Genomic DNA, 24,823 nt, shown 5'->3' with positions numbered 1-24,823 from the left:
CTTGCACCTAAGTGATGTCAATGTTGCCCGAGCTAGAAACTTTCTTGCTCAGCCATCCAGAAGCCCCCATGAGCAGCCATCTCTATCAAGAGCCGATTTTCCAGAAGCGGGACCTTGGTTCTAGAAGAGAATTCTGAAAATGCTGGGAGAAAACTGTACATTGAAACAGGGCAGTCAGACCCAAGGAGCTCTATGCTTCCGGCCCAGCCAGCCACGGTGCCACGCGGTGCTGGTGATGAACTCCGTAGAAGTATGCCTTTGGCTCCTACTTTCAAATAACCTCTTAGCTAAAAGGAATAAATCATAGGAGGAAGGATTTGTGTTATCTCCTGCCCTGGAGATGTAAAGAAATCTATACTTTCCGGGATCTGTCTTTTCCAAGAGCCATTTGGAAGGGAAACCTAAATGAACATTTAAAACCCCTTTTAACTCTAGTCTGTGAGTTCAAAACGCATCCTAGGCGGCCTGTGAGCCTATATAGTGATACACTGCTTCCAGCGGCTCCCACACGCCTGCTGCTCTGACGATGCACCTTTAGTTTTGGTTGTAGTTTGAGGAACCTGCTAAGAATGACTCCATTTGCCATAATCCTCAGATTTCTTCAGGTGAGTGTGTCACATCTAATGAGGATGGTGCAGTACTATTGCTGTGCTCCACTAACCACAGCTGTCTCTGTTGAAATGTGCCATTGAACCTGGGTTGTCCCAGAAGCTGGGGAATAGCTTTGCTGTCTGTGGCGGATGAATCATTTACTACATCTTCAAGCGTTTTAACATTGCAATCAATAAGTAGGGGAAAATATATTGGAAAAGTCATTTTCCCACATAATCCTACTCACTTCATGAGTTTTGTGGGGGTTTTTTTCTTGCTCTGCTATTGTAATAGCTGCCTTGCTGACCTCACAAGGTTACTGTGAGGCTCAGGTGAAGTATAATATTTTAATGTGCAGAGTAAGTTATTGCACATGCTACAGGCACATATGCTAAGTACCAACCTAACCTGCGATCTTTATTGTTTGATAAAGCTGGCCTGAACTCTGAAGGAAAATCTTAAAAATGTACACAATGCCCCTTTTGTGTAGTTTTGGTAACAGAAGAAAAGATATATTTTATTTTAAAAATATATATTTTTATTAATTTCAAAGGAAGGGAGAGGGAGAGAGAGAGAAAAATACCGATGATGAGAGTCATTGATCGGCTGCCTCCTGCAAGCCCCTTATTGGGGATTGAGCCCGCAACCAGGAATTGAACTGTGACCTCCTGGTTCATAGGTAATGCTCAGCCACTGAGCCATGACAGCTGGGCAGAAATTATATATTTTAATACGTTAAGCGCCAAACCTGTTTTGTCTTCCTTTCTGTTTAGCCCGCGATATCCGATTTCACCGATATGCTGGCAGCACCACTGACTGACGGGTCCAGACGGAAAGTATAGTGTCAGTCACCGGTGACTGACATGGCGCTTAACGTGTTAAACTCCATTCCCAACCATGTTTTTTTTTACAATAATAATTCTGCGGTATTATATCTGGGATTAACAGTCATCTGGGCTTACTGATTTTTTATGTCTCTAAGATATTAGTCTTCGGAATTTATTCCACCTCTCATCAATAACAACAACATAAAGTTCTGCCCAATATTCATTTGAACAGTATCAAGGAATTTGTGAGTAATTCCCCCTTCCTCTCTGAAATTAATAAAAATATATTTTAAAAAATGGATAAAGGAAACAAGTGTAAGATAAACCACAAAATTAGATGGACAACTAAAAATCCATGAATGCTTCATATCACTTTTTTTCTTTTCATTTTCATGCGTTTCAGCCAGACTACCCTGCCTGTCCTCTTCTAATTCAGCTGACGTGGCAGTCTTCCCAGTATACAGCATGTCAGCGCTGGTTCTGAGCAGAAAGCTGACGAGGCCTTCTCTGCCCTCAATTCAACACATTTCCCCTGCAGTGTAGCACACTTTCCCAAGACAGCTACCTGGATCCCTTTCTCAATGTCCCATCTCTGTTCAGGGCGTCCAAGCCCCAGCTCAGAAATCATCACCTTTTCCCTTTCCAGGAACTTTCCACAAAGATGGTGACGACAGTTCATGGCAAGCAGAGACGACTGGTGTGAAAGAACGGTCTTTTTGCTCTCCCAGTCCAGAACTGGTATGGGCAGCTGCCTGTGATACTATGGCTAGGGCTGGTCTCATTGTTTTTATAATTTTAAATGCATTTTGTGAGTTACAATTAAGTAACATTTTGTCAGAATAAATGCTGAATTAAACCTGGATATTGGATGTACCTCACATGGATTTCCTTTAGAGGGCACTATTGATTCTCTGAAACCATGGAGACCTTTCTTTATGTTTCCCTGGTAAGGTTGGCCAATTTTGAAAGCATATTGGGCTTCAGATCTATTCAGATAGTAGAATATTAGTACTATACTCATGACCAAGAGACTGTCTGTGGCATAGAATAATGTGGAAGCTAAACCAGAATGCTGATTGTTGTGACAAGTCATCAATCCAACACACGGTTCTAGATTGGAAACCTCAACTGGTTTATTTACTTTTGTAAATTCTCTAAATGAGCATTTCCTTTTGTAAGATCATGCAAAATTTAAACTAAACAATTCAGTCTTTTGTTTAAAAAGACAAATTAGAACCTCTTTGGAAACTAATGTCTCATTCTAGAAATAATTATTAACATACCTTTGGAAGAAACCATATTTATGGTATTTTCATCCAAGTCTGGAGATACTCTACTAAAAATTCTTTTTAAAATTTCTTGTGTTTCATAGACTCTGCCAATTCACAGAATTTTTTATAAAGGCCACAGGGGATCACTTGCTTTTTCATTCTCTAAGTTAACAGAAATAGAAATCTATAAGCTGGCTCACTGCAGTCTTTATCTAGTTTCAAAATAATGGGAAACCTAAAATATTCCAAACCTCAGAAACATAATTTTTCAGAAATAAATGCATTCATGTCACCATTTATCAAGGTTTGCTTAGCTTTCACATCATAAGACACCATTCCAGCACACCTATTTTGTGTAATTTCTTACTGAAATACCAATCTTCTAGCACAGTTGTAGGTAGTGGTCTCACAAGTATTCTATAAGTTGATAAATTAATAATTAAAAAGTTCATGTATATACCAAAGATAAGAGAAAAAATTGGATTTTCATTGTTTAATGAATTATATACAAATTCACCAGACCAGCCTTTAAGACTCTTCACAGAATGGTCCCAGTCTATCTTCCTAGCCTCAACTTTCTCTACCAGCAATCTAAGTTCCCCAAAATGGCACTGCCCACTATCATCTGGACACTCGTGCTTTCCCATATTCCTCCCTTTCTCATCCAGTGTCTTCCATTTGAAATGCGTTTTTCTTCCCAGCTGCCTCCCCAAACCCAATGAGAGTCCAACCTGCCCTTCAAGTGGTATTTTGATACCACCAACTCCACCGAATCTCCTTCAGAAGTGACCTACCCATTCTGTGAATTTCCATGGTTCTTCCTTCCTATCCCACACTACACGCTGTAGATTTTTATTTTTTAACATATTTTAATTTATTCTACTTTTTTACACCTAGCACCATGGCTGTAGCTAAGAAGCATCATCATTTTTATGTGAATTCTTTAGCACCCTTAATCCTTCAGCTTCTGGGCACCTGCCTGCCTCCCTATTCCATCTGGCAGCATTCCACCAAAATGATCTCCCTAAAATATAAACCTGATCATGTTGTTAAATGACTCAGCATTATCCAATGGCTACCCATGATCCATGTCACACCATCCAAACCCTCTCCTGCCTCTCCCCACATCCTCTACTACCCTCCCCCCATACCAAGCCACCTGATCATACCACACTGTTCTCTGTGTCTTTGACATGCCCAATGGATAAACTCCTTACTTTTTCTTAAAAACAGTCCAAGAATGGCCTCTTTTTGAAGTTTCTCTGACTACTAAGAGATTTAGATGCTTCTTCCTCTCACAGGGCTCCACTACGTTCCTCACCTGTTGTTTCCCTGACTGTCTTCCCACTGCCTTTATATCCTCCTTGGGGCAAGGGCTCAGTTCTCAATGTTTGCATTCTCAACATCCACCCCAATGTGTAGCACATGGCAGGTGGGCGATAAGTATTGATCAAATAAGTGTAAAAAAGGAGGAGAAAGTTTCAAGGAGAGTGGTGATCAAAGAAGCTGGAACTGACCAATGGCATTTGAATCGGTTTACAGAGTGGCTGGGGCAGAAGCAAGATGACCACATCTTCTCTAATAAAGATGGAATATGCAGATTGACTGTCACATCATAACAGTCAAGATGGCTGCACCCACAGTGGAGGCAGAGATTCTGTAACACAAGATGGCTGCGACCTCAGCAGAGGCCGAGTTCCTGTAACAAGCCTTAATGAGCAATCAGCAGGGACCTGAGGCTGCGTGGTGCTGGACCAGGGCAGGGGAACTGAGGCTGTTCTCCGGCCTGGTGGGGCTTGACAGGGGACCTCAGGCTGTGCCCCCTGGCCTAGGCCAGGGGACCTCAAGGCACACCCCTCGCCCTGGCGCTGGGCCAGGCGACCTGAGGCCGTGCCCCTGACCTGGTGGGGCTTGACAGGGGTGGGGCCAGCCAGGACTGGATCTAGCCCAATGGGGGTGGGGCTGGCTGGGTCTGGGTCTCATGCGACTTCAAGGTGCACGTGGGTGGGCGGGGACTTGACTCTGGTTCCTGTGGTGCACCCCAGACTCTGACAGGAGGAAGATTTTCATATACATTTTACTAATTTTCTTTCATCTGACACTTCTATTATAGAGAAAGGGCAAATAGCAATATTAAAATATTTCCTCTAATTAATTCCCTTTTAATGTGCATGAATTTCATGCACCGGGGCACTAGTCTAGGCAATAAAGATACACGAGCTTTTGCTCACTGTGGTGGGAAGCTCAGCCAGCTTGCTGGAGTAGCAGGTTTGGGGAAGCTTTGATTACCACATTTTAACTTGATTTGATTTTAATTTTTGGTTTTGATTTTGGGTAAAAAGAATGATCCTCACCTAATTACCTGTTGCTAATTTAAGAAAAAGGATAAGTTAATGGGAAGAGTTTCTAGGAAGGAGAAAAAGATGGACTCAAAGGCATGTGGCAGAGTGGACTTAGTGATGACCTTACTAATATCTGATATCCCTTCTTGTGGTAATTACCCTAAATTTCAAGTACATGTTCCAAGTCCAACACCACCAGCAGAATAACTCCATAGAGAACTAGTTCCACTGTATTGTATGTGAATGACCTCCAACACAGTTCCAGAATAGAAAGCCACATGAATTGGGCCTCCTGGAAATGTGCGATAGGACAATGCTGCCTGGGTCTCCCAACCCTATATGCATTGGGGAAATTTGACTCGACCCTGTTTCTAGAAATCGAGTATGGAGTTCAAGCCTAAAATAGCATGAATTTATCACCCAACCATGGTCACTGATTTAGGGAAGGCATTTTTCCCATTTAGACCAGGGAGGTATGAGAGAAATTTTGTTTGGGTTTTGAAAAGGAAGCTTCTTTGCTCTTCTGAGAGAAGATCTGGAAACAACTCTCACTCTCTGCTTGAAAGTGCAAAGGGAAGCAGGGGGCCCTGGACCACCAGAGCCGGCTTGCAATCCTGAGGGGCTCTAACCTGAAGCTGAAGTTGATGGCAGCAAGGGCAGAGAAGAGAGGCAGAACGTGGCCCTGCTGGGCTGCTGAGCCTGCCCTCCCTCTAGACTTCCAGCTACAGGAACCTGAAATTCTTCTCTACTGTTTTAAGCCAGTAACAGACAGAAATGGAGCTGTGATAGCCTCAGAAAAAGAAGAGCATCCCTTCTTTCTGTGAGAACAGAGGGCGAAGACCCAGAGAACTGTGAAGATTTTTCTGATAACATCTATTTGTGTGTTTTCTATGTGCCAGACAATATATTTAACACTTCACACTCTTTCCTTCACATATTCTCACAACAGTCCCATGAGAATCATCATTTTCATTATATATATATATATATATATATATATATATATATATATATATATAGAGAGAGAGAGAGAGAGAGAGAGAGAGAGAGAGAGAGAGAGAGAGAGAGAGAGACACTATAACAAATTAAGGCTGGTCACTCACAGTGAGCAGAATTTTCAGTTGAATAGCATGGGACTCCAGGCTGAGGCTTCCACATCTGCTCCTACCCATCAGAGTAGATCACAGCAGTTTTCCCAGGAAAGCAGAAGGCATGCAGAGGCAGAGAGCATGGAGTGGGGTGAGCAGTGCCTGAAGAGTGTGGAAAAAGTGAGGAGTCAATATGAGATAAACGAAGGAATTGCTGAGTGAGAGAGAGGCTCTCAACATATCAAATCTGTGTTTCACAGATGACCTTGAACGGCATAACAAGAAAAAAATCATAAACTGCTCCTTGATGATGCATCAACTTATCTTTGTATCAAAAATATTGAATGGAGAAAGACCCGAATGTCCGCATGCTGAGTTAAACTCCTTCACCTTGTAAGGGTGAAACCTGAGCTCCAGGTAAGACACTACATAACAATAATAATGACTAGTGTCTCTGAAGTTCACAGCTGACCATTCTCCCCAAAGCGTGGCTCCCCCATCCAAGCCACATTCAAAATGAATTGACCAGATATGAGTGGCATTTACAGAGGTACATAGGCAGAGATCCAACTTGTTACTCTGGTTTTGGCCTCTAAGCTGGTCAGTTGTGTGTAAACACTGGTTGATACCAGCTACTTCATTCTCTCACTACATGTCCTTTCTTTTGGGAAAATCCCCTTTTTAATTTTTGCCTCCATTTTTTGCCTTTGTAGTAATTTTTTCTGTGCCTGGCTGGGGAGGGGGGAAGCGCTAGAATTGGAGGGTAGGAAATTGAGGGCTGTGTCTATTGGTAGGTGCCTCCTCTTTCCTCAGTGACACTTGTCCTGCTTACCCCATATTTGTGGAAAATTCGTGGGAGGGGGATATCCAATGAAATACTGTACTATAAAGTCCTCTGTGAAAAGCAGATTTGGGATATCAGAGACTTCTAGTCCTTTTCCTTAAAAATGGTTTTCAGAGATGAGTAAAAGTAGAGAAGGCTTAGTTATCAATATGGGAAGGAATAAACTGAAAAAACTGGACAGAATCAAGATTCAAAGTGAGTTTGATAGACTTGGATATGGAGTAAAATGAGATATGGCTTAGCAAGGATTAATAGAAAGTCTGTATGATCAATCCTCAACAAAATTCTAGTAAATCAGATTCATTACATTAGAAAGATCATACACCATGACCAAGTGGGATTTATTCCGGGGATGCAAGCATGGTACAATATCCACAAAATGTCATACATCACATAAACAAACTGAGAGACAAAAATCACTTAATCATATCAATCAATGCAGAAAAAACATTTGACAAACTCCAACACCCTTTCTTGATAAAAACTCTCAGCAAAGTGGGAATAGAGGGATCCCACCTCAACATAATAAAAGCATTATATGACAAACCTACAGCCAACATCATACTCAATGGAAAAAAATTAAACTCATTTCCCCTAAGAACAGGAACAAGACAGTGATGCCCACTTTCACCATTCCTATTCGATATAGTACTGAAAGTGCTAGCCATAGCAATCAGACAAAAAGAAACAATAAAAGGCATTCAAATTGGAAAAGAAGAAGTAAAACTGTCCTTATTCGCAGATGACATAATACTATACATAAAAAAACCTCAACGACTCAATCAAAAAACTACTAGACCTAATACATGAATTCAGCAATGTAGCAGAATACAAAATTAACACCCAGAAATCTATGGCCTTTTAATACACCAATAATGAACTCACAGAAAGAGAAATGAAAAAAACAATACCATTTACGATTGCATAAAAAAACAACAACTAAGATACCTAGGACTAAACTTAACTAAGGACATAAAAGACCTGTACTTAGAAAATTCCAGGACATTGAAAAAAGAGATACAGGAAGACATAAACAGATGGAAGAACATACCATGTTCATGGATTGGTAGAATCAACATCATTAAAATGTCCATACCACCCAAAGCAATCTACAGATTCAATGCAATCCTCATTAAAATACCAATGGCATACTTCAAAGATCTAGAACAAACTCTCCAAAAATTCATCTGGAATAATAAAAAAAACATCCCGAATAGCCACAGCAATACTGAGAAAGAAGACCAAAGTTGGAGGCTTCACAATACCAAATATCAAGCTATATTACCAAGCCATGGTTCTCAAAACCGCCTGGTACTGGCACAAGAACAGACAGATAGACCAATGAAACAGAACAAAGAACCCAGAAATTGACCTAAGCCATTACGCTCAATTAATATTTGATACAGGAGGCAAGAACATACAATGGAGTCAAAACAGTCTTTTCAATAAATGGTGCTGGGAAATTTGGTCAGATACATGCAAAAAAATGAAACTAGATCACCAACTTACACCATACACAAAAACAAATTTAAAATGGCTAAAGGACTTGAATGTAAGACGGGAAACCATAAAAATCCTATAATACTCCATAGGCAGCAAAATTGCAGACATATGTCGTAGCAATATTTTTACCAACACAGCTCATAGGGCAATGGAGATTAAGGAGAAAATAAACAAATGGGACTACATCAAAATAAAAAGCTTCTTCACAGAAAAAGAAACCATCAACAAAACAACAAGAAATATATTTGCCAATGATATTTTCGATAAGGGTTTAATCTCCAAAATTTACAGAGAACTCATACAACTTAACAAAAGTAAGGTAATTGATACAATCAAAAAATGGGCAAAGGATCTAAATAGACACTTTTTGAAAGAGGACATATAGAAGGCCCAGAGACATATAAAAACATGCTCAAATTCACTAATCATCTGAGAGATGCAAATCAAAAAAACAATAAAATACCATCTCACACCTGTCAGAATGGCTATCATCAACAAATCAACAAATGACAAGTGCTGGCGAGGATGTGGAGAAAAAGGAACCCTCGTGTGCACTGCTGGTGGGAATGCAGACTGGTGCAGCCACTGTGGAGAACAGTATGGAGTTTCCTCAAAAAGTTAAAAATGGAACTCCCATTTGACCCAGTGATCCCACTTCTAGGACTATATCCCAAGAAAACAGAAACACCAATCAGAAAGGATATATGCACCCTATCTTCATAGAAGCACAATTAACAATAGTTAAGATTTGGAAACAGCCTAAGTGCCCATCAGCAGATGAATGGATTAGAAAACTGTGGTACATCTACCCAATGGAATACTATGCTGCTGTAAAAAGGAAGGAACTCCTACCATTTGCAACAGCATGGATGGAACTAGAGAGCATGAGTAACTAAGTGAAATAAGCCAATCAGAGAAAGATAAATATCACATTATCTAACTCATATGTGGGATATAATGATCAACATAATTTGATGAACAAGCATAGATCCAGGGACAAATGGTAGGGGAGGGGGCATTAGAGAGCAGCCAAAGGACTTGTATGCATTCATATTAGCATAACCAGTGGACACGGACACTGGGACAGTGGGGGATTTCCTGGAGTGGGAATGGCTAGTGGGGAGGGGTCAATTGGGGAAAAAGGAGACCTATGTAAAACTTCAAACTTTAGAGAATAAAAAAAAAGAAAGGCTGTATAATCGATGATTCTCTCTCATCATTGATGTTTCTCTGTCTCCCTCTCCTTTTCTCTCTGAATTCAATAAAAATATATTTTAAAAAAGAAAAAAAAAAGGCTGTAAGCAGAATCACAGATTGCTCTAGTTGTATAGATCCTGTTTTGGATTCAAAGAACATGGTCAATTCAAATTGGGGAAGCTGGCCTTTAATAATTATTCATGTAGAAATTCTCAGAAAAAGTTTTAGTTGAGGTGATGTGAACCATCTTTGCTGGTTAGAGATCAAAGGAGCAGACCTGCCACTGGGTGCTGGCTGGCTCAGCACACGAGGAACACGGGGTCCACCTTGGAGGACTCATTTTAAAGGCAACTGCCAACAACTCAAGGACCTCCAGGTAAATGGGGCCGGCCATGGGAGGACTCAGGAAACCACAGAGAAAGATACACTGGAGATGATACACAGAGGAAGAAAAGATTGAGGAAGAAGCTCTCTTTAAATAGCTGATGAGCAGTGATGTAAAAAAGAAAGAACTCCCAAATATCTGGATCCATCTATAAATGGAATGAGTTATCTGGTGAATTAATGAGTAACTGAATTAAATAATCTCAAAGTCCTTTCAACTCTAAGATGTAATGATTTATGATCTTCCAAATCATGCCTAGTTCATGCAGAGGGCCACTACTAACCTGGTGTAAATAGCCTTTTAGTGTTTTCTATGAATATTGACATACATTATTTATTCATGTTCTACATAACTTTTCTCCATAAAGTAAGGGCTATTCTGTGTATATTACATTGTAATCTGATTCTATTCACGTAACATAGACTAGATATTTTTCTATCTTACTAAATAATGTTTTAAGAACTGAGTTTTATAGGTCACATGGTGTCAATGCCCCATAATTATGCAATCAGGCCCCTATTTTGTACATTTACATTGTCTCCAATTTTAATGATTATAAATAATCATAAACCTATATACCTTCTCCTCATCAAAGATGGACTCATCTTTGAGAAGAGATTTCATGGCTGCATCAAACACTCTAAAGTTCAAACCGAGTAAGAGAGCTAACTCACTCTTAACATTTTAAAAGCATCTAATTTTCCTTACTTATAATTTCCCTTTGCCTGGAAACATTTTGAAGCAGGAATTCTGGGTTTTAAATATTCTATGCTGCAGGGACCACACAAATTATTTCATGTTTTTTTTTCCCCCCATTTATAAAGTTGTCCCCTTCATGTTAAAATTGCCTCAGGGTACAAGTATAAACTATAACACATTTAATTAAAATATATAAGGCAGAACACTAGTATGGTATAGTATAATCAATGTTAATGACAGTATGAAAATATAATAGTGATTTTTGAAAATATAGGAGACAACCTTAGGCTATTTTTTAAAATATAGGATATGCAGTTTTTTAAATTACATTTCAGTACAAGTTAGAGTACCACACATGACCACATTAAACACAAAGTGCATTATTTTAAAATAATGCTGTTTACTTTCTCTGTTTATGTTATTTCACAAGTCTGAGATAAGTGCACTAGAAGCAAAACATTTAATTTAAAAGGGTTTTTGGCCCCATGATAAAAAAGCAGATATGTAGGGAGGGGGAGTATGAGCACATTTGAAAGGGTTTCCTTTTGTAAATAATGATCTTTTTTTTTTTTTTTGTCAATTCAGGCCCTTTCATTTTTGAGCCATATGATTTAGACAAGCACTTGTGGAAAATATTTTACTTGCAAATAAAGTCCTTTAGTATTTATAATGCTAAAGCTGGGCCCAATCTGCTTTTTCCAAAAAGTTAAAAGAAATTTTTGAGACAGGCAACCCTTATAGAAATCTCTAAAGATGACTGAGAAAAACTAAAGATGAGATATGACTCAAGGTGGCAAAATCTTTTTTAAACAATATGTTTTTATTGATTTCAGAGAGGAAGGAAGAGGGAGAGAGATAGAAAGAAACATCAACGATGAGAGAGAGTCACTGATCAGCTGCCTCCTGCTCAGCCCCCACTGGGGACCGAGCCTGCAACCAGGGTATTTGTAGATTACAATTCAATCAAAGTTATAGGGAGCCCAGAATATAAGCATAACCAATGGACGCAAGATACTGGGGGGCGGGGGGAGGGAGAAAGGGGGAGGCCATGTGCTGGGTGGGGGGGGGGGGTGAGGTGGGGGGAAGGTCAATGGGGAAAAAAAGGAGACATATGTACTACTATTTGTAATACTTTAAACAATAAATTTTTTTAAAAGCAATTAATTTAGCAAAAGGGGGTGGGGATGCTTAGAGCATTTTACATTTTTATGAACAATAGAATCACCTTCGTCTCCACCCTACCTCTCAGAAGGCATGCATGCGTACGCTGCTCATATGGCCCTTGTAAACTGGTCTATGCAGAACTCCTCAGGTGCAGGGAAGAAATTCGTAAGTGTGTGTGTGTGTGTGTGTGTGTGTGTGTGTGTGTGTGTGTATGGGGGGGGGGGGCGGAGAGCAATAGGAGGGCATCAGGCTTCCCATTCCATCTCTAGCAAAGCTGCCCTCTTTTAAATCCATTGTTCACATTGAGCCTCCTGGTGAGAATTTCTTTGACAAAAGGATTTGGAAAAAGGATCTGGGACAGGAAGGAGGAGGCGGCGGGAGGTCACAAGCTGCTCTAGCCCACAGTAGAAGATCAATATAAAAGAGCCATCTGGGCACAAGAGGTCTCAAGGCTGGGACTGTCCAAACCATCATTCTCAGGGTTAATAGCTAAGGGACACTCAATCTGCCTCTTGCCTCCACTACGCTTACTAAAAATCCACTCCCCACCCCCACTTTATTACTTAATATATATTTTGTTGAACTGAAAACATGCACCATGGGGCACCACTGCAGAAGAGAAATCATCAGGATAGCTCTGTCAAACCTAGTTGTTTGCACTTTGGAAAAACTAGATATTGTTTTTCTCTTTCCGGTTCTGTCCAATGTCAGGGAAGTCTTGATAGTCTTTTGAATGTACCTAATGTATGCCTCCCATTAGTGAAAATTCCAAATGCTCCTTTGCAAGGAAGAATATATACATGGCAGTTGGAATGGGTGCCAAGAAGTGAAAATGGAAGTTTGAGCTCAAATGAGAGGAGGCATGGCTGAGGGATGGCCAGGAGTCCCGTTCAGCAAGACTAGAAAATGGCAGCTAAGCTGAGGTGGGCATCCAATGGGGAGTGCCTGAATGCCCTACTAAACAATATGGGCTTTATTCTCTGAACAATGAGGCACATTGGTGTGTCTTTATTCTTTTTAAAGGAATAATCTGAACAGTGCATTTAGAAGATTAATCTTGATGGAGGTTGGTAGGTGAGTAGGCAGACTTAGCTCATGAGGTGTTTCTTTTCTAAACCTCTTTGAGCCTGGTTTTTCTATCTCTCTACAATAGAGATAAAAGCAACATAGGGATGTAGTGAGAACTAACATGAAGCTGTTATTGTCAGTACAGCACTATAGGCTGTGTAGCTGAAAGGTACATGTACAATCTCTGGCCTTAGACTGCCTGGCTTCAAATCCAGCTCTGCTTATAAAGTCAGTGACCTTGGGTAAGTTACCATAAAATGGGGATGATAAGAAGAGTACCAACTTCACAGGGCTGGTGTGCGGAATAAGGTCAATAAACATGAAGTACTTTGTAAATACAATGCTATCCTCCAAGTGATAGGTATAATTTGGATATTGCCAGAGGGAATGAAAGGAGCAATTAAATGTGAGCAACATTTTAAATAGAGAATATGATGACAACGGTTTGTACTTGAAAGATAAGGGAAAGTAAACAACGGTGAGAAATACCTTCTTATTTATTTATTTACTAGAGGCCTGGTGCACAAAATTCATGCACAGGGGGGGTGGTGGGCGGGTTCCTCAGCCCAGCGTGAGCCCTTTTGCAATTCGGGACCCCTCAGGGATGTGAGATCGGGTCTAAACCAGCAGTTGGACATCCCTCTCACAACCTGGGACCACTGCCTCCTAACCACTCGCATGCCTGCCTGATCACCCCTAACCACTCGCCTGCCTGCCTGATTGCCCCTAACCACCTCTGCCTCGGCCTCCCTGCAGTGGCTTCGTCCAGAAGGACGTCTAGAAGGTGGTTTGGCTATCCCGTCTAATTAGCATATTACGCCTTTAGTATTATAGATTAGTGGTAAAAACTTGATATCAATAGGCGCTTTATGTCCAGGTACATAGATAATTCCACATACAATTTATAGAAGCTGGATGAAAAAAAAAGGTGTTTATTTTATGTACTTGATTATCATAATCTCACAAGCTAAACAAATTATTTTGGGTGATAGTAATTGGTAAATTGTTTCCCTAAATTCATAAGTTGGAGTTACCTGCAAAGATGTAATATAGCAATTTCTCCAATTAAGTATCTTTATAAAAACAATCTTCTTTATTTATTCACCAGAAACGGAAGAGGTAAATTAAAACTTTGTTGGCTTCTGATAATAAAACAAAAAGGCCAAACTATGAGAGGATATATAAATTCCCCTTGCATCCTGCCTCACCAAAATTGGATATTCACATGCAAAAGAATGAAAGTTGACCCTTATCTTACACCACTCACAAAAAGTAACCAAGTTGGATTAAAGACTCAAATGTTAGACCTGAAACCATGAATCTCCTAGAAGAAAACATAGGAAAAAAATCCTTGATGTGCACCTTGTTACAGTAAAACCTTGATAGAATGGACTAATTCAAGTGAGAGGGTGTATGTTAAAGCCAAAAGTCCGTTATATAATAAAGTAGGTTTTCCAAATGTGTATGTTATAAAATTGACAAATTAGTTTACCTGTTTTTATTTATGTAAGACACATTAGTTTAATTAAAATGAAATATGTATGAAAAGTTTAATTTCACAGAAAAGTTTTCTACATGTATTACTATAATTTAAAATCTATACTGAATAGGTCTAGTAAATGTGTGCATTCACCAGTCACTAGGAATAAACAAATGCACATGGCAGGGGGCGTGGCTTAGCGCCCAAGCAAACATCCACCTACAGTTAACACTGCTGCAGAAAGTCACTCCACAGATCAATTTTCACTCAGGATTCAGTGTGATCACATGCTGGTTGTTTATGGAATATTGTTTGCGAGTGGTGACGCTAGGATTTAAATATGTAGACTATAGTGGAGATATGTAATATTTATTTATGTTGGTGAGATAGCTACAGTGTTTTTTTGTTTTTTTTTTTTACAACATATGGCCTATTGGCTAAAATTTGTTAAAAATAACAGTGAATTAATAACAAAGAAATAACCTGTTAATTTAATTATAAGCAAATCTTGATTAGAAGCATTTTAAAATTAACAGGATGTTAATTTTCACACATGACATATGGACTGAAAATTTTGTCTATTAAATCGAGCTCTGCAAAATTGAGGGTTTACTGTAATGATTTTTTGGAAATTACATCTAAAGCATAAGCATAAGCGACAAATAGAAAAATACAACAAATACAAAAACAAGTGGGACTATATCAAACTAAAAAGTTTCTGCACAGTAAAAGAAACCATCAACAAGTTGAAAAGAAAACTTATGGAATGGGGGAAAATTTTTGCAAACCATGTATCTGAAAATTTATAAAGAACTCATATAACTCAATAGGGGTCCCTTGCCTCGACCTAAAGCGAAGCCCACAATCGCGGGGCCGCTGCAGCTGCGGGTCCCCGCTGCCGGGGCCGGACGCCTAGGCCAGAGGCGTCAGGCCTGGGCAAGGGGCCGATCCTGCGATTGGAGGGTGATGGGGGTCAACGCCTGAGGGCTCCCAGTATGTGAGGGGGGCAGGCTGGGCTGAGGGACACTCCCCCCCCCCCCCACACACACACACAGTGCACGAATTTCGTGCACCGGGCCCCTAGTCCTAAATAAATAAAGGTGATTTTCTAAAATTCAGGGTATTACATAGCAGATTGTATTTTGAGAATATTTTGTTATACACCCATACCTAATGAAATATTCTACTTTGAAGAGTGTAGTTTATTGAGAATTAACAGCAAAGAAAAGAGAAAGTTTTGAGTCCCTAGTATGTACAGAGTTTAAAAAGTACATTAAAAAGTACATTAATGATAACTGTTAAGTGAATTATCTACAGCACAGCGATGCTAAGTACATTAATAAACAGAATGACCGATGACTGACAGTGAGCAGATTTGTGTCTATGTAAAAAACAATAACATAGATTTCTGAAATAATAATCTTTGAAAAAGTTGATGATGCAAGTAAACATGGATATTTTTCTCTCTTCTTCCTTGAAACCATGCAAAATACGCAGCTGGAGACACAGGCCAAGACACAGGTTAATAACACAAATCACTGAGCTCATTTTCACTACCAAGACTCATAAACATGCAGAGAGAACACAGTTCTAAGCTGACTGGAACTTTTCCTAGCATTCTTTTCACACTTAAATGTTCTAATTTTGTGATGAATCACTAAACAACTTTGATGAAAAAATTATTTTATAAGTTTATTCCTTGGATGAAATAAGGCACCTTTGATATTTCTTACTGATGGTCTTTTCTTTTTCCTTGGCAATATTTTATATGTTAAATAGTCCCTTTGGCTTGAGAGGTTTTCTACCCTGGGAGAATGCAACATGGTTGGATTCAAGAAGAGAAGGGGTTCTCTTTGGTAAAGTGGGGGAAAATTGATGGTGGCAAGAGATAGAACACGAGCGTCTATGAGGCAGGACACCTGTAGACAGATGGGGTTTAGGAAAGAGTTCCTATGGAAGGTGAGGATCTGGATCCTTTAAATCCATCCCCACTCCAGGTCTCCCAGGGCCAGTCTCCATGAACTCTGACATATGCATAATCCAGTTGAAGAGTGCTGCTTTTCATTGTCTAATATTTGGTAATCGAGCCCTTTAATTATCTTTAACAAGTAATATGTACTGCACTACCCATAACCTGTAGTGTTGATAATACTCATTTCTGTCCAGGAAGCCAAGAGTATTGTGTGACTATTTATCTTGATTCCTATTTTTGTGACTTTTAAATTGGATAAGAACACAAATTTTACTCCATCTCTCTGTGCTTTAGAAAATGCTTAAATGCTTTAAGACTTATTGAACCCAGGTGTTTTATTTCTCAGTAATTACCAGAACTCACTTGACTTAATTATGTTGAGCTGTTATTTTCAAGAATTACTCTTTAAAATTCCCCTTTCCAGTTATTATTGTGAAGCGATGGCTTTCTTGATCTAAAAATATTTTAAGAAATGTTTAAGCTTATGAAATATCATTTGAAAGGGTTTCCTGATGTTTTTCTTTTTTCTTATGCTATAACAAAGCTTGATAACAAAGAATGGTATTTCTAGATTAATATTTGGGGCAAATTCTAAAATGTGTTTATATTAATGACCTCCACACTTCCCCAAGATTACAAAGCAATCTGCTTCTGTTTTTCTGGAACTAAAAGTAGACAGCACAGTGATGTAACTCCTCATTACACACATCACTGCAGCTCCACATTAAAAATATTTTTTTCTTAAATAATTAGCATTTTTGCTTATCCATAATGAATCCATGTAAGACAAAAAAAATATTTTCCCAGATGGTCCTTTTTGCATTAATATTACAAACCCAGGCATCTAAAACAAACAATAAGGTGCTGAAATATGTAATCTGAGCTGAATATCAGAGTGGTGAACTTTCAAAGGCTTTTCAAATTTAAGAGGACAGCTGGGAAAGAGACAACCAAGATGGCTGCATAGGTAAACACTTGAACTTGCTGCTGCACACAACCACATTAAAACTACAACTAAAAGACAAAACCAATATCATCCAGAACCACAGGAAAGCATGCTGAGTGAAAATTCTACAACTAGAAGGAAAGAGAAAAGCACATTGAGTCCGGTATGAGGTTCAGAGGTGTGGAAGTGTGGAGGTACGGAGGCGTGCGTGAAAGGGGCTGGCAACTGGGTACGCTGTTGTCTTTTTCAATCAGGTGAGAGATACAAGCTCCCAACTGATTGAACTCCAGTTCCAGGCAAGAATCTGGGGACCCAGACTCATATGGGAGAAACTGGGCTGTCTGGCATAGGGCCGTAACGTGAGGGCAGCTTTCTCGCGAAGGTGCTTGCCGTGGTCATTGTTCCTGCACAGGGACGTGGAATGCAGAGATGCAGGGACCACTCCGATGCAGGGCTGACTGACAGCCACTGCTATTTGCTCCGCCCTGGTGATTCCCTGAGACCCCCTCCCACCCAAGTTATGCGCAGAGGCTTTTGCATACGAATGGCCTGGCCTTTCTCCACCTAAAAACCTGTCAAACTGCAGCTAAGTCAGAGAACCCCAAAGCTTCCAAAAGAAGGCCTAAAGCTCGTCAGCAGCCTGCATTGCTTCACAGCTAGGCCTCATCTGGGCACCTCCAAACCCCAAACAAAGAGGAGGAATCTGCAGATCTCTCTGTAGCTCCTGCTGGGTGGCCTCAGGCAATGGCTAACTTTGCACCTCCTTGGAGATCCAAGAGCCAGTGTACCCAGTGGTCAGAGTGAGACCATCCAGATTACAACTCTTCACATCCATAAGAGACACAGTCAGGGGGCAGACTCAGTGAGCACCAAAGCCCCACTGAAGCAAGTCCTGCCCCATAAGGGTGTCTCCAGCACAGAAGTTCTCCCCTTATAGACACTACTGGTCCTCACAGCCAGTTGGCCTGGAGGTCAATTCCTCCCAGTGATACCAAGAGCAATCAAGGCTTAACTGCAACAAGACTGTGCACACAGCCCACAAAGGGGTGCACCAAGAGTTTTTACCTTAGGTAATTAGGGAGGCTGAGCCACTGGGCCAAATAGGACACCTAGCACAGAAGGCCACTCTGTCAACACAGGGAAGCAGCCAAAATGCGGAGGCAAAGAAACAGGTCACAAATGAAAGAAATGGAGGAAAGCAAACTACTGGATATAGAGTTCAAAACTACGGTTATAAGGTTACTCAAGAATCTTCTAAAAACCTCCAAGAAATATAGTGAGACCCTCAAGGATATGAAAAAGGACCAATTAGAAATTAAGCATACACTGACTGAAATAAAGAATAATATACAGAGATCCAACAGCAGACTAGAGGATCCCAAGAATCAAGACAAAGATTTGAAATATGAAGAAGCAAAAAACACCCAACTGGAAAAGCAAAAGGAAAAGAGAATACAAAAATATGAAGATAGTGCAAGGATCCTCTGGGACAACTTTAAGTGTACCAACATTCAAATTATAGGGGTGCCAGAAGAAGAGAGAGAGCAAGATGTTGAAAACCTATGTGAAGAAATAATGACAGAAAACTTCCCCTACCTGGTGAAAGAAATAGACTTACAAGTCTAGGAAGTTCAGAGAACCCCAAACAAAAGGAATCCAAAGAGGACCACACCAAGACACATCATAATTAAAATGCCAAGGGCAAAAGACAAAGAGGGAATATTATAAGCAGCAAGAGAAAAACAGTTACCTACAAGGGAGTACCCAAATGACTGTCAGCTGATTTCTCAACAGAAACTATGCAGGCCAGAAGAGACTGGCAAGAAATATTCAAAGTAATGTATAGCAAGAACCTACAACCAAGATTACTCTACCCAGCAAAGCTATCATTTAGAATTGAAGGTCAGATAAAGAGCTTCACAGATAAGAAAAAGCTAAAGGAGTTCATCACTGCCAAACCAGTCTTATATGAAATGCTGAAAGGTATTCTTTAAGAAGAGGAGGAAGAAGAAAAAGGTAAAGATAAAAATTATTATCAACAAAGTGACAACAAATATATATCTATCAACAAGTGAATCTAAAAATCAAGTGAATAAAAAATCTGATGAACAGAATAAACTGGTGAATATAATAGAATCAGGGGCATAGAAAGGGAATGGATTGACAATTTTCGGGGGGAAGGGGGTATGGGGTGCTGGAAGAGACTGGACAAAAATCATACACCTATGGATGAGGACAATGGGGGGGGGATTAACGGCGGGGGCAGGCTGGGAACCGGGTGGAGGGGAGCTATGGTGGGGAAAAGGGGAACAACTGTAATAATCTGAACAATAAAGATTTATTTAAAAAAAAGAAGAAGAGGACAGCTGGATGTGCACATGAAGTCTGCCTGGCTAGACTCTCGCTTCTCTTGTGTTTCCCTTTACTATACAGTCATTATGTAAATAGCTTGCTTCTTTTTGAAATGGAAGAATGACTACAATCATTCCTGAACTTGGGAAAGGCATAAACATTTGCTTACCTGTTATAAAAGAAGAAAAATACAACTTGTTTTAATATTTATGGTGGAATCAGTTGGTTTTTTTCCTGGTATTCATTTGTCTTTTGCCTGGTGAAATAATCTATATTTTCCCTGTGGAACCACCACTCTTCCATTTTTATCTACATGAGCCTGTGATCCATGTTGGCCAATGTCAAACTCTTGTAGCCACCATGATCTGCTCAGGAAGGGTCCATGCTCCAAGCTGGTCCAATGAAAGTAAATCTGGGGGATTTCATAGAATTGTTGAGAAAATAAAAAAATTACCTTGACTAGGAACATCTGGAGATACTACATGGAGATAACATCCAAAAGGCAAGTGGAGCTGAGACATGGCAGGGGATGGGGTGGGATGGAGGCAGTAAAGGGAGAGGGAGAGAGACTGAAACAGACAGAACAGACCTAGTCTTGGGTATTTAGTTACATAAGCCACAAAGTCATTCCTTGCTTAAGTCAGTATGAGGGGCTTTTCTGTCGCTTACACCTAAATGAGTTCTAAAACAAAATATCCAGATGTGATGGCCTTTCTATATGCCAGGCACTCTGCCTGTCCTTGGAGACATGCAAGGATCAACAAGACAGGGCTTCTCTGTAAAGGATGCTGCTCTAAACACTTCCAGTGACCATTATGGAATCTCTATTTTTTTCTAAGCAATATGTCCTTTTAAAAGATTTTTGTAGATAAGAGAAAAAGAGGAGAGAATCTATAAGGTAAAACTATCTATTCCTTAACTCCTACCACTTTAATAAAATGTTCTTTTTGGACAAGAAGAAGGGCTATTTTTATTTAAATGACAGACTTAGGCAGCAATCCTTGGAGAGAAACCTTCAGAGCCACTACACAGTTAATGGCACTAGACAGCCAAAGCTGTAGTTACATATTAATTCTAAAGGAATATCAGATAATCAGAAATAAGATTATACTGCTAAGCACTTGATTAAACATGGATTTTAGTATCATATATATGTATACATATATTTGAAGGAGTAAACATTTTAGGTTATTATTGGCTTGTACATGAAGAGATTTATCTATTTAAGATTTTTCTTGACTATTTCCATAAGATCCCTTCCTTTCCCAAACATATACATGCATGCATATACCCCATACCAGTGGAAAGGAACAGTTATCCTCTTGGACTATTTTAATATAAAATTTATATTTTAAAGCCCCTCAAAAACACAGTAGACCAGTTTCAAACATTTCGTGAGAAGAGATGATCTGTTGTTTTCTGGATGAAAGGGAGCAGTGGAGATTGCCAATAATGACTAGTGCTTAATGGGCCTTCTGAGTTCATGTACACAGAAGTATTTGTAATACAGTGAGGTCAGAACATAGTATTATTTAGAGAATTATAATGAATGGACCTTCTCATTGCTCCAAGTCAGGAGTCATCAAAATATGTGTCCATCTATGACTACCTTCCCTCATGCGCACCACCCATCACCACCACCACCGTGCTTGCCCCACTCCCTCGCTCCCTGACAGAAATCAGGTGGACAGAGTAGTCCACTGCATTCACTATTTCTGCTCTTGTTCTGTGCAGAGCTCTTTGGGGAGCAATGAGGGATACCTCTTCCTGCACAGACTCCGTCACGGGTATCCCACAACAGATCTGGCCTGGCCTAAATCCTTTAGGAACCAGCTTTTCTAATACACCCTCAGTCATTTCCACCCAGGACACACCCCCAATGCCGGGGGTACTGGTCCAAAAGGGGTGCTTGTGGAGGCCATCCACTGTGCCCAGAATTAGGTGTTCTGCTCAGCTGAAAAGGCCTTGGCATTGAACCAGGGTCCCAGTGTACTCTGCTCCCTTCTGGCAAACAGTAATTACCCTCGCTGGCCACCTGGCCTCCACCAGGGCTTTGGAGCCCATCAGGCCATTTGACAACTCTGAACCTGAAAGTGGAGGAACCCAAGTTGGACACTGATAGGCCTGGGGAGGGCTGTGAGACCCCATCTACCCACAGGGCCAGTGCCTGGAGCCAGACCCCGCAAACACCCAGTTATCTCCTGTCTGCACCTGGGTGGCTTTTCCTTTTACATTTATATCCACATGAGGCTATTTTGGAATTTATTCCTTCCCAAATGGAAGCTAGCTCTAAAGGTGAGCTGACATTTTCATCATTAGAGACATAAAACTGCCAATGATTTTTAAGTAAGTTGTTTCCAATTTGAAAGAAAATATTACAACAATGCTTTGCCCGGCCCATTGTAACAACTGAATAACTATTCACTTTTTTGTATTGTCATCATCATATCTGGCCTCACTCATTCCACAGAGGACTACAGGGCCTATTATGAGATAATATGACAATGCAGCTCTCAGTGTTGTGTGGGCTTTGCTGTCACATCTGTGCCTTTGCTAACTCAGGGCCTCTAACTTCCACTAAAGCCCTCCTAATGGCAGGCGACAGTGAACTCCCGCCCCATCGTTTTGAGCTGACAATAGCTTTAAAAGCAGAATGTCTTTTTCAAGTGTCACACTTTATTTTAAAAACTCATGTGACTTTTTGCATTTTACTCCATAGTATATTTATTTCCTTTAATACAGAAAGTGGTGATTTAAATCACTTAGCATTGAGTAAAACTGACCTGGACTTCAAATCCTTTACCAAGTGTCTTCTGGTTTCTCACGACATATACATTTATACCATTTTGAGAAACATGGTCTATGATGCAGGGATTTTAAATGTAAGCTAGGAAATATCCTTGGGGAGCAATACCATGGGCACTCTATGTAGTTATTAGATCTCCCTCAAACACAAAGAAAGGGAATAAAATTGGGAAAGATGGGTATGGAGGAGTCGCTGAAAATGTTAGCGACTCCATTCATCACCTCCCACCTGACAGGTGACAAAGCACATGTCTTGGCTGCACAGCTCCGGCCTCACAGCTCAGGAGCACGGAGGACACCCAGGGGTGGAACCACACAGGGACAGAGAAAGTAACCAAACTTCATAGCATCAGTGACATCGGAAGAGCACGGTTTAGAGCACATAGATGCATTAGGGCAGCATTTTTGTCATAAGCTAGCCCTTTCTGCTTCTTTAGACTTTGAATTTTCAGGTCTGTGTTAGGTGGAGAAGAGAAATGGAGGCTCAGAAGTACTTATTTTGTAATCAAGGAGGAAAGCAGAGAATGTTTCTAAACACATGTGAGAGTTTCTACATTCAGTCTGGTAGCCTTAGGTAGCCTTGAATTTCCGATTTGCTGTCTTCATTCTTTCTTGAAGTTTATGACTTGAAACTTCAACTGAGTAGGCAGAGAAAAACAAAACAAAGCAAAAAAAAAAAAAATCCCCCTAAAACAACAAAACCAAGATCAGAAAAATATATAAACCACTAATAAAGATTTTTCTGATGGAAACATAACTGTCAAGTTAACAAATAGCTTGGCTTCCCATTACATCAGGAATTTGATCCAAATAAAAAACATTTTCTAATTTCAAGTTTTAAACAAACACAGAAATTGAGAGAACAGTAAAAAACGACCTAGATTCAACATTTCAAAAAGTTTCCATCCCTGTCTTATTGATCCCTTTTATTATTGCTGAAGTATTTTAAAGCAAATCACAGCCCATCATTTTACTCCTACATATACTTCAGTATGCATCTCTTTAAAATTACAGATAGTTTCTTTCATAACTACAATGCCACTTGGGCAAACTTTTAAATGACAATCTATCACTTAAAAATTAATACTTGTATTTACTCTCCACTTATGCTCTGCTACATTGCAAAAAAGAATATATGAGAAAAGGAGATAAAAACTAAAAGGAAAACAAGGGTAAGATAGCTGAATGAAACCAAGGGATATAGAAGTTCATATCCTAACCCTAAACCCAACTTCTGCTTCTTAGGCACCAGAGCAGAGGAAATTCTGGCAGTCACCCGATTCAGTGTGCATAAAGGAGAAACATCACCATTTCCTAGAAGAACATAGCTATTCCTGTCTCTAAGGTCTCTCAGGAATTTCCCCTGGATATCTTCATGAAGAAGGCAGTGTGAGATTTATTGGGCAACATACTTTACAAAATCCCCATAGTAAACACAAAAGAGTCTCTGTGCAGCCCCTTATTCCAGTGCCCTCCTTGCAAGCTAAGGCATAATGCTGATGTCCAGCTGAGTAAAAATCATCCCAAAAGAGGCCAGAGCAGTGTGTCATGTCCGCCTGGCGGCTGCGATACCCAAATACAGCACAATCCTCATTCACTTCAAATAAGCTTTTCATCTACCTCAAACTCCCCATGCCCCAATCCCCCCCAAAGAAATATACAGCGCTAATTTTAAAAACTCAAATCCAGCTGTTACTACTTTCAGTGCAGTTATCCATAGCAAGTCAATGTGACACCAAATGTGTCTTCCCAGTCATTCATCATTTGTGAATTTGGCCCAGCCACTGGATTCCCCACCCCACCCCCACCCCCACTTTGTTCAGGAGAATTGCAAATGCCAAAGGCAATCAATCTATAAGCAAATCAATGTGAACAGCTGTCAATGGGAAGAGCTTACCCTGCAGCTATCTTTTTTTTTTTTTAATAGCAACTGAGCTTGTCTTTCCAACTGATGACCAAATATCCATGTACTAAAGGCGCTGCCTCCCCTCAGCTTTTAAAATTCTTCTTTCTTATGCAATGCTAGATTTGCAGTTTCCAAGCTGCAGGAACAGCTTGAGGCTGGGGGCGCTGTCCTGCCCTGTCAGCCGCAGGAAGCAGGCAGCTCCTGCGAGCTCGGCTCCTGCACCTGCACCCTGCTGCATTGATCCTCGGTAAGCCGTAAGCGCGGTGGCTCCTCAACAATCCACAACCTGCCATCAATATCTCCGTGGAGGGAAGTATTTCTCAAATGCAATTTCTTTGTGTCTTTAGTGTGTGTGACATAGCTCATCGTGCTTTTAAAGATTT

At 40.2% G+C, this 24,823-nt stretch overlaps 1 long non-coding RNA gene across 2 annotated transcripts in view; it reads right to left on the bottom strand.

Annotated features, from left to right (window-relative positions):
- LOC308521916 overlaps positions 1–24,823 on the bottom strand; it is a 72,029-nt gene that overhangs the window by 31,479 nt on the left and 15,727 nt on the right. For both annotated transcript variants that reach the window (XR_013996202.1, XR_013996203.1), the window contains exon 2: positions 6,135–6,281. This is a non-coding gene — a long non-coding RNA (uncharacterized lncRNA). The remainder of the gene's footprint in view (positions 1–6,134; positions 6,282–24,823) is intronic.

This window comes from Myotis nattereri (genome assembly GCF_964212035.1).
Source record: "Myotis nattereri genome assembly, chromosome: 6".
NCBI lineage: Eukaryota > Metazoa > Chordata > Mammalia > Chiroptera > Vespertilionidae > Myotis > Myotis nattereri.
Note: the sequence above shows the minus strand (reverse complement) of the source record. Positions and strands in the feature narration are given on the sequence as shown.